The sequence below is a fragment of the Felis catus genome, chromosome A1, assembly GCF_018350175.1.
Source record: "Felis catus isolate Fca126 chromosome A1, F.catus_Fca126_mat1.0, whole genome shotgun sequence".
Taxonomy (NCBI): domain Eukaryota; kingdom Metazoa; phylum Chordata; class Mammalia; order Carnivora; family Felidae; genus Felis; species Felis catus.
This window is the reverse complement of record NC_058368.1, coordinates 17,069,561-17,079,687: the sequence shown is the minus strand read 5'-3', so window position 1 is coordinate 17,079,687 and position 10,127 is coordinate 17,069,561.

The following is a 10,127-nucleotide window of genomic DNA, read 5'->3' as shown; positions in this document are numbered from 1 at the left end:
CCATTTGAGGTTAATTCTGTCAGCTAGCTGTTCCAATTTCATATAAAATTATTGAGTTTCGTTTCCAATAAAATTCAGCCTATGGTAACAAAAGAAAAAATGACATTTTGTGTGCCTACAGTATAAATTTGTTCTCTGCTTTATAGTGCCCTGGCAAAATATCCTATCAGCACAAAATTTGAATCAAAAACCCAATTAATTTATTCATGTGGTTATATGATCTATTTTCTCCCTGAGATAATATTTTTGTTTTTTACTTATAGGTTATTTTGTACTTTACATATATCATTATTTGTGTTAAATAACACATGCTGTGTATATAAAATTGAGATGGAGAGCAGTGGCTAAGTCACTTTCACAATGCCCTGGGATGACCACCTGGGACAAGGGTCATGACCATTGGGCTACCAAAACAAATGCTTTGTTGGTTTGTTTGGTTTATGTATCAATTAACTATGTGTGGGGCCAAGCCCTTATAATCCATAGGAAGGTTCATACAATGCCATACTGGTTTGATTGCTTTTGTGAAGGGAAGGCCATAAAAGGTGAACTAGAGGAGATGGGAAGTGATTAAGATTCCCAAAGGGCTGACCATTGATGGCTCTGTCAACTCTAGCTGTGCTGCTGGGACAAGGGAAATCAGGGAGGAGAGAGAGAGCAGCTGAGAGAAGTGGCCCCCAGGGATGCTGTGAGGTCTCACAGTGGTCAGAGGCAGCGTGGGTTCCTGGGAGGATGTGGTAGGGCAGAAAGCATCCTGGGAGGACACTTGTGCACAGAACATCAGATGCTCCCTCAGCCGACGTTTGGGAGCTGAAAGCACAGAACAGTTAACAGCCAAGCCTGTGAGGGAAGAAGAGCCTCTGGCCTTCAGAGGAGAGCTCCACACCCTTCCCAACACCAGCATGGAGGTGATCTCTTAGGGGGATACTCTTCCCTGCTCCCCAAGCACTTCTGGCTTCTTGGGATCTTCCTCTATACCAAAAAATAATAATAAAAGTATATTTTGCAACTGGGTTGGCATAAAGATAAATATAATCCAGGCTGGATTCATGATAACACAGTCACTATCATTCTATGCACTCTTTCTTCTAATTTTAAATTGAAATTAAGATGTTTCTGTGGGTCCTAGGCACTGTGTTCACACGGGTAAGCTGAATAAAGAGGAAGTTGGCCTTGTGATCTTGCATAGATCATGGTAACTGGGAACAAAATGAAGGAAAAGGAAAATACCTATTAGAGAAGGAATTCTGAGACTTAGATTATAAATTTGACATTTTTGGAGAATTTAGTAAGTGACCAGACTACAAAATAACAGGGATGGATTAAGAAAATGAGAATATGGCAAAAATATTTTAGGTAGATTTGGTGTTCAGAGTCAAAGACAGGACATGAAATTATGAAAATGGGATGATTTTTATATTTGCATATATCCAAGTAATTATTAAGTAATATTCAAGATTAGATAAAGAAATGTATTTATGCTTATGCCTAAGCATTTATTTAATGTAGAAATGAAGGCATTTATTTTAACTTCACCCTTTGTTATTTACTATTGTAAAATTTCAACAAGATTTTTGGAAATTTGGAGGACTTTAATGAGTTTCAGTTGTATTTGTTAGTATGACTTCATTCAGTCAAATCGGTCTAAAATATATATATGTTTGTTCTAAGTAAGGTTTGATAATACCAAGAATAAATCGTAAGTGATACTATTATCAATTGGGCTGAATTTTAAAAAGTAGGGAAATTATATAAGCAAATAGTTGAGTCTGTTTTTAGTATAAAATAGTTAAATAAATTGCACCAACATCTTCATTTTTTTTTTTTTTTACTTTTGCCAAATGATATATTCCATATACTACAGCAAGGAACTATGAAGTTACATTTACAAAATCTTGAGAGAGGTCTCGCTTAGTAGGACTTATTCTTACTGGTTGTTCAATATTATATGAGAGAATAGAGAAGATGTCTTAAATGAGGTGATAAAACTATGACCACATATTCTGTTAGTTAACTTTTGCTGTATGGAAACCATCTCAAAACTTAAGTGACTTAAAATAACAACAGTGACTTTAGATCAGATTTTGCAGAGTTGAATTCAGCCGGATGGTTGCTCCTGCCTGGGCTTGCATGCTCTGATCTTGTTCGGGTTTACTCATGTTTCTGTGTTCAGCTGGTGGGTTCCCCGAGACTGTAAGTCTATAACGAGCTCAGCAGGAGTGACTGGAAAAATCGGAGCCTGTCCCCACATAGTCTCCCAGGGCACTGCAGAGCTCCAAGAGGCAGTGGAAGCATGCAAAACCTTCTGAGTCCTAAGAGCTTGAACATTTTACCTCCTTTGTGTTCCATTAGCCAAAGCAAATCACAATGTGATCCCTGATTCAGATTCAGAGAGAGAATTACATGCTACCTGTGGATGAAGGGCTCACCAAGTTACTTTGCAAAGGGGCATAAATACGAGGGGAGTAATTCACAGTCCACTACAGATGTGATCATTACATTTACCCACATGACATAATTAAGATGCTATTGCCTATCACCAGTAAATTTGTCTTTTTCCCTTCCCCCCAGAGGTGGAAATGAAAGGAGTTGGAGAACCTATATCTTTTGAGATAACCAAGTGACCATGTCCACAGGACTAGCAGTGGCTCTCATCGACCACTGGGGCTACTTCTTTGTCCCAGAAATCTTTGCCAGTGCAAGTGTACAGGATGACGAGATTGTTTGAAGCAACCCCATACCTAGCACAGGGCAGAATTCAGAGAAGGTAATATCTGCATGATATTTATCATTGCCTTTCACAGGAAATGAAGGAATTAAAAAAACCAAAAAACAGAAAACAAAAACGGCAGCAGCAAAAAGCAACAAAGCCCACTGACAGATCTCTAGCATTTGAACTTTTAAGATTTCTATCCTTTCTCTAAAATAAGGTTTAGCCCCCAAGAAATTAGTTATCTTTAAATCTGGCAAGTTTTTAAATAAATGACTTTCCCTTAGAAAAATTGTGCTCTGTCAGGTTTGTTTCAGAACTCTCATTTTCCTTCCGTATATGTCAAAATGTAAGCTCCTTGAGGGCAAAAGTCTCCCTATGGACTTTGTCCCTACCTTCCAGTTGCCTAAGATGGTGTTTGATATGGGAAATGCCAGAGGAAGAACTTGTTAAATGAACAAATAAATAAGTGAAAGGAACTTCTCTGTCTTTCTCAGTTAGATGCTATTGTCTGTATTTTGATTTTATGATAAGATCCAAAATCACTCGATTGTAGATATAAATGGCTGAACAATAGTTTAAAATAATACTCTCCGTAAGCGTAGAGTCCATTATTTGCCTTGGTAATGTGGTATTATGCCATTTTGTTTTTATTTTATTTTTTTATTAAAATTTTTTTTTAATGTTTATTTTTGAGAGAGAGAGAGACAGAGACAAAGCATGAGTTGGGGAGGGGCAGAGAGAGAAGGAGACACAGAATCTGAAGAAGGCTTCAGGCTCTGAGCTGTCAGCACAGAGCCCGAGGTAGGGCTCGAACCCATGAACCACGAGATCATGGCCTGAGCTGAAGTCGGATGCTCGAACAACTGAGTCACCCAGGCTCCTGGCCATTTTGTTTTTAATAAAAATCATAAAACAATTTCAAAATCATAAAGATACTGCACTTTCAACTATGAGCAAATACTGTATATATGTATATATATTTTCTGGAGGCTTAAGTGTAGAATAGTTCTCAAATGTTAAAAACAGGTGGGGATCGGGGAGGGAAAGAGGAAGAGAAATTTTGATAAAGGTAATTTTTTTCCCACTCAATAGAAAGATAGAATTAGATAAAAATATTTTTGCCAGTTGTCATCTTAGAATAGTTCCATGGAATCCAAAAGCACGTTTAAGCCTATTTTATAGATAAGTTTCTCATGAATTTGAAACAAAAGTCAAGGATGAAGCATTTGTGTTCTGGCATTGCAATATTTGCAGTTTATTTATTATGAAAAGCTGCATAAGAGCATAAGTTAGACAAATTTGAGCTCCTTGTTCGACAGACGAGTCATTGTCCTCTGACATCTAGAAGACAGAGGGGACCATTTATCTCCTATCAATAAATATTTTCAAGGAGAATATACAATGAATCAGTGTTCTGAGGTGTGGGGCAAGAGGGAACCCACATTTTTGGCTTGGATAACAACAGTTTTGTAAAACCAAAATATTCTGTAAGTTTTGAAATTACAGCCAGCTTTTCACATCAGCACAAATTCCTAGTCTGTCTCCATCCTTGCCCGTGCCCAGGGACACACAGACACATGACAGCCATATGGGGCATATAGGTTCCACTGTTTAAAGTAATATGATTAATCTTTCCAAAATCAAACCTCTTTAATCATGGTTTCTCTTGAATTTTTGAGTAGCTTTTTATTGCTGCTGATGGTAAGCTCATAACACCTATTAGGTAAAATAGTCTTTCAAGATTGAAGAATGGCTTTGATTTTTCAAATCAAATACAGAAAAAAACGAATGAAAGGGAATTTGATGAAATTTGCTGCAAGTTTCAAAAGTCTTTTTTTATAGGTATTCTGAATACTTGATTGAAATGATTTATGTTTAAAAATGGCTTATATAATTAAATACTGAAATGGAAAATGTCAAGCAGTTCTTTGACGAAAGGCATATTTTTCCATGACATAAAGTTTGTCAAAGTACATTTTGGGTCCAAATAAATATCACGCTTTATGTGTTTGGCACAGTATTCTCACATTTTCTGATTTGGCTGCGGAATTACAGAAGTGCCTCTTTTTTCAGCCCATTGCATTCAGAGAATATTGCCACTGACTTTAAAGGCACGCCTGTAGACCCCAGCATCTCGCCGTGGTCTCATGACATGACGCCGCCTCTCCTGGCCACGGTTTCCCATTTTGTATTGTGGATCTTTGCCTGCCGCGTGCATTAATTCAAATTATTCGTTGGACTGTTGCCTATTCACCAGGAACAAAGCGTCCCTTTTTAGCAAAAATTTTTATTACTTTTCAAAGTTTTTTTTTTTTTTTTTTTTTTAATTAATTCCAGTTAGTTAACATACAGTGTTAAATTAGGAACAAAGTGTCCTTTAAGATCCGGCCAAATTGCCGCTTTCTTGGTAACATTTTAGCTGACTTGTCCAAAAAAGTTTAGAGGGGAAGAAAGGATGGAGACTAAGCTTTTTATCTGGATTGACAGTTGTGCAGCATCTACCTTCCGGTTCATCTGAGAATGTGTTTTCTCCTTGTTTCCTCTTGAAGGCCCATTACTTGAGCTTAGCATCTTGCCCTTTAAAAATTTTTAAATATCTAAATTTTTAAATTGAAGTATAATTGATATACAATATCCTATTAGTTTCAGGTGCATATCAGAGTGGTTTGCTGTTTTTACACATTATGAAATGATCCCCACATTGTCTAATTTGTCACATTTGTCACCATACAAAGTTATTACAATATTATTGACTGTATTTCTTATGCATAGCATCTTCTTAAGGAAGAAGAAATAAAAACATACAAGGGTAGAAAAATAGTTTAAGAACTGAAAAACAGTCTTCTATAGTTTCTCATACAATGAAATGAATTGTGTGCCTGTAAATAAATTAGATATACCAGTATCAGAAATCTAACCCTGATAAGCTTTAAGATTTTTTATGCACTTTCTACATGCCTAAATTATTTTGTTTTTTGTTATTCTTAGCTTTTTGGTGAACGTCTTTAAAATATCTCAGCTAATCTCAGGGAGCGGAGAGGAAAAAGAAAAAATTGAATAAATAAAATGGGATAGATAGATTGAAATATTATTCAGCCATACACAAGAAGGAAATCCTGTCATTTGGAAAATGTGGACGGACCTTGAGGGCATTATGCTAAGTGAAATAAGTTAGAGAAAGACAAATACTGTATGAGCTCACTTATATGTGGAATCTTAAACAAAACAAAACAAAATAGACTCATAGACACAGAGTTAACATTCATCATTCACAGAGATTGGTGATTGCCAAAGCGGGGGCAGTGGGGTAGGGGGGTGGGCAAAATGAGTGAAGGGAGTCAAAAGGTACAAACTTACAGTTATAAGGTAAATAATTTCTGGGGATATAATGCACAGCACGGTGACTATAGTTAACAATATTGTATATTTGACAGTTGCTAAGAACGTAGATCTTAAAAATCCTCGGCACAAGAGAAAAACATTCTGCAACTGTATGCTAAAGGATGCCAATTAAACTTATTGCGGTAATCATTTTGCAATAGATACATGTATCAAATTGTTATGTTGTACACCTTAAGCTGGCACGATGTTAGGTGTCAATTATATTTGATAAAACTGGAAAGTAAAATGAATTGAGTGAATTTGGCATTTTCCCCACACCCCTCCTCACTCACCAACAAAAAAGAAACTGTTTTTGCCCCAACTTATGCAAATGACAGAGGTTGCTGCAGTTTTCGCTGCTGTGTTACAAACTAAAGCAGCACTTAGTGATGGAAGGCAACCGTCTTATGCTTATGGATCTCATGGGCTGAGAATTCAGACAAGGCACGGCAGCATGGCTCGTCCCTGTTCTCAGATATCTAGGGCCTAAGCTGGGAAGCCTTGGAGGCTGAGGGTGAAATCACCGTACCTGGGTGGAGATGACCGCAGGGCTGGGCTTGGCAGGTGCATCGCCTGGAGCCCCTGTGCCTCCACTCTCCATGTGTCTTGGGCATCTGGTAACCTGGCTCTGTGTTCTGAGAGGTAGTGTCCCATGAGACACGTGGAGAACACGTTCCAGGAGAAGCAGGCAGAAAATACGTGGCTTCCGCGTGTCAGTGTTCTATTGGTTGCAGTCAGGATTCCTTAAAGAGGAATGTCAAAGGATTTGAAGACATGTTTAAAACTGCCTTGAAACAGAATTACTCTACCCCAGAGACATGAAAGGACGGTAGAGGAGAGACTCAAGTTAAAAGAGAGCCCAAGGAAGACAGGGCAAAAACAAGTGGGAAAGAGGAGGGAGCATCTTGCGTAGTGGCTTGTTTCCTAAAAATGAGTCTCCATTTGAAGAGTTTGTTGCTTAAACTTTGGTTAGTTTTGTACTCTACCTCAGTTAAGTGTTACAACTGAACGCGTTACCTTCGGCCTCTCTCCGTCTTACCCCTTTGGAACTCCTTCTTCCAGGGTTGGTTTCTGTTAACAGTCACAGCACTCGCTCAGGGGGTAGTGTTAATAATCATCTCAGATCCTCCTTGTGCTCAGGGCCAGCTTGGTGGGCGTGTGACCTGTACGCCGCACAAGACCCTCTGCTGAGAAGCGCCCCACATTTGCTTTAATGTTCCGCTCTCACCATCTGGATGTTCCTTTGTTTTTTTAATTATTATTATTATTATTATTATTATTATTATTATTTTTAGAAAGAGAGAGAGTGTGAGCAGAGGAGAGGGGAGGAGGGAAAGGGAATCTTAAGCAGGCTCAAGGCCCAGCACAGAGGTCCATCTCACAACCCTGGGATCATGACCTGAGCCAAAATCAAGAATCGGATGCTCAACCGACTGAGCCACCCAAGCATCCCATCCATCTGGATACTCTTAATTCTATTTTAAACTTATGTTTTGTAAGTGAAGCCTGGTGAGGCAAGGGAGGTGCGTGAGCAGAGAGGTTTTGGCGGGCAGCGGGCACTGCTGTGGCCCAGCAGCATCTGTGGGCAGTGTGCACACAGCAGTGGTCCCGGAGGGCATATGTATGCCTTGGGGAAGTCCCTGGGTCATGAGGCCCTGAAGGGGTGGCCTGGTGGAACTTGATCCATATTGCTGGTGGTTGTACTGGCAGTCGCTGCAGAAGTGACCATGGCTATGGGGGAGAAAAAGGGGCAGCACCAGGCCTCATGTGGGAGACAGGCTTGCTGGTCTGTCCCCAGACCCCTTCCCTGTAGTGTCTGCACAAGTGTTAATTCTCCAACTGGAGTCATGGGGCAGGAACTGCTAGCCCCTAGGAATTCAGCTTCCAGTAAATATTACAAAATAAGTTGCCTATGTATGAACATTGTAATAAAGCATATCAGGGAGTTATTAAAATTCTTAAAAAATTTAGAATCGCAGGTTTTGAAAACGGCTGTCACATTGCAAAGCAAATATGCACAGGCTTAGAAATAGAAATTAGCTTTAAAGATCATCACATTCAACAGAAAATAACATTTTCAATAAAGTTTCAAAGAACAAATTATTAACAAGGGATGATTTTGAAATTAAGTTTTCCTTACAGTTGAAAATATAGTGATAAAATGCAAAAATGGAGATTTTGAATTGTATAAAATTATCTACATTTTCTCGAATGACCTTGGTTCAGCAGTCACTCTTGATTTCGGCTCAGGTCATGATCTCACGGTTTTAGTTTTGTCAGTTTGACCATCACGTTGGGCTCAGTGCTGACAGTGCGAAGCCTGCTTTGGATTCTCTCCCTCTTCCTCTGTTCCTCCCCTGCTTGTGCACATGCTCTCTCTCCCCTCCCCCCCCATTTCAAAATACATAAATAAACCACAAAAAACTCATAATTACACAAAATTAATTTGTTTGAAGTTACATTTTTTTAGAAAAATTGTTCCCTGAGAATCCTCAATTCTAGCTGTACTAAAATGTTTTTTTTGTAATAATTTATCAGAGATTTATCCCAATGTGACATATGGCAACTATATTTATGGTGATGAATATTGCATAATATACAGAATTGTTATTTCAGTATGTTGTACACCAGAAACTAATACAATATGGCATGTCAATTATACTTCGATTGAAAAAAAATTATCCTGATGTTTTCACAGCCTATAAATTGCTCCTAACTTTCCAATGAAAGTTGCATCAGCAGAGAGTCCCTTCTCAAAATTAAAAATGATGAAAAAGGTAGTTGCGATCTTGAATTTGCCAAGAGCAATATATCCCATTAATACAGTGTTTTTATTATATTATAAAAAATTATGAGACCAAAGTATTTTCTTTTTTGGATTTTGAAGTTTATGTTTTTACTCCTGTGTCTCTATTACCCCTCTTACATTTTATAAATAATAAACTATCTCAAGTGGAAGAACTTTATATTTTAGTAACTTTAGTAGAGCTTTCTTCCTTCTTCGAAAGTGCCTTTTGAACAGGAGCTCCACATGTTGGACGTCAGTCATTTGCACCGGGTCCTGCAAATTTTGCAGCTAACTTTGCTTGTGCCCAATGAATCCGATCAGTTTCCAAATTCATTGTAGACTGTCTACCTCCATCTCCCTCCCTCTATCTCTTTCCTCTTCTTTCCCTTGCCACTGTAGTATCACTCTATTACACAGATGAGTGTGATAGATGCCTAAGGGTTTCCCTAGATTCCAATATTTTTCCTTTATTAGTCATAACTTGTTTCTAAATCCTATCCCTGATCATCTTATATCCCTGACCAAAGGTTGTATTAGTTTCCCTTCGTCTACTGAATAAATCAGGACCTTTGGCTAATTATCTCAGGTGCTCTATGATATGACTTCATTTGGCTTTGGAAATCCTTTCTCCCACTGTTTCTCTTCATGAAGTCTGTGGTCCAGTTGAACAGAGCAATGGTTGTTCTTCAAACTAATCTCTCCTTTCTCACTTCCAATTCCTGCCACTGAGCTTTGCATGTTATATATGTTCAAAAGTAGAGGGAATAAATGCATGAATGAATAAATAATCAGAACCATGCTTTACTAAGAAGACGCTGTGAAAATCTGAAGATAGTCTTTATCAACATGCTTAAATTATCTCTAAATAGATAAATAAATAAGTTAACCCAACTTAAAAAAAAAGAAAAAAAAGGCTTTACCAAACATGGAAGAGACAGCCTCTTTAATGGGCAATTATCGGGGCGCCTGGGTGGCTCAGTCAGTTAAGTGTCCGACTTGGGCCAGGTCATCAACTCACAGTTTGTGAGTTTGAGCCTGGCGTCGGCCTCTGTGCTGACAGCTCAGAGCCTGGAGCCTGCTTCGGATTGTGTCACTCTCTCTCTCTCTGCCCCGCCCCCACTCATGCTCGCGCTCTCTCTCTCTCTCTCTCTCTCTCTCTCTCAAAAAAAAAAAAAAAAAAAAGAATAAACATTAAAAAAAATGTAATGGGCAATTATCACAAGAGGTAACAAAATCAGAGTTTAA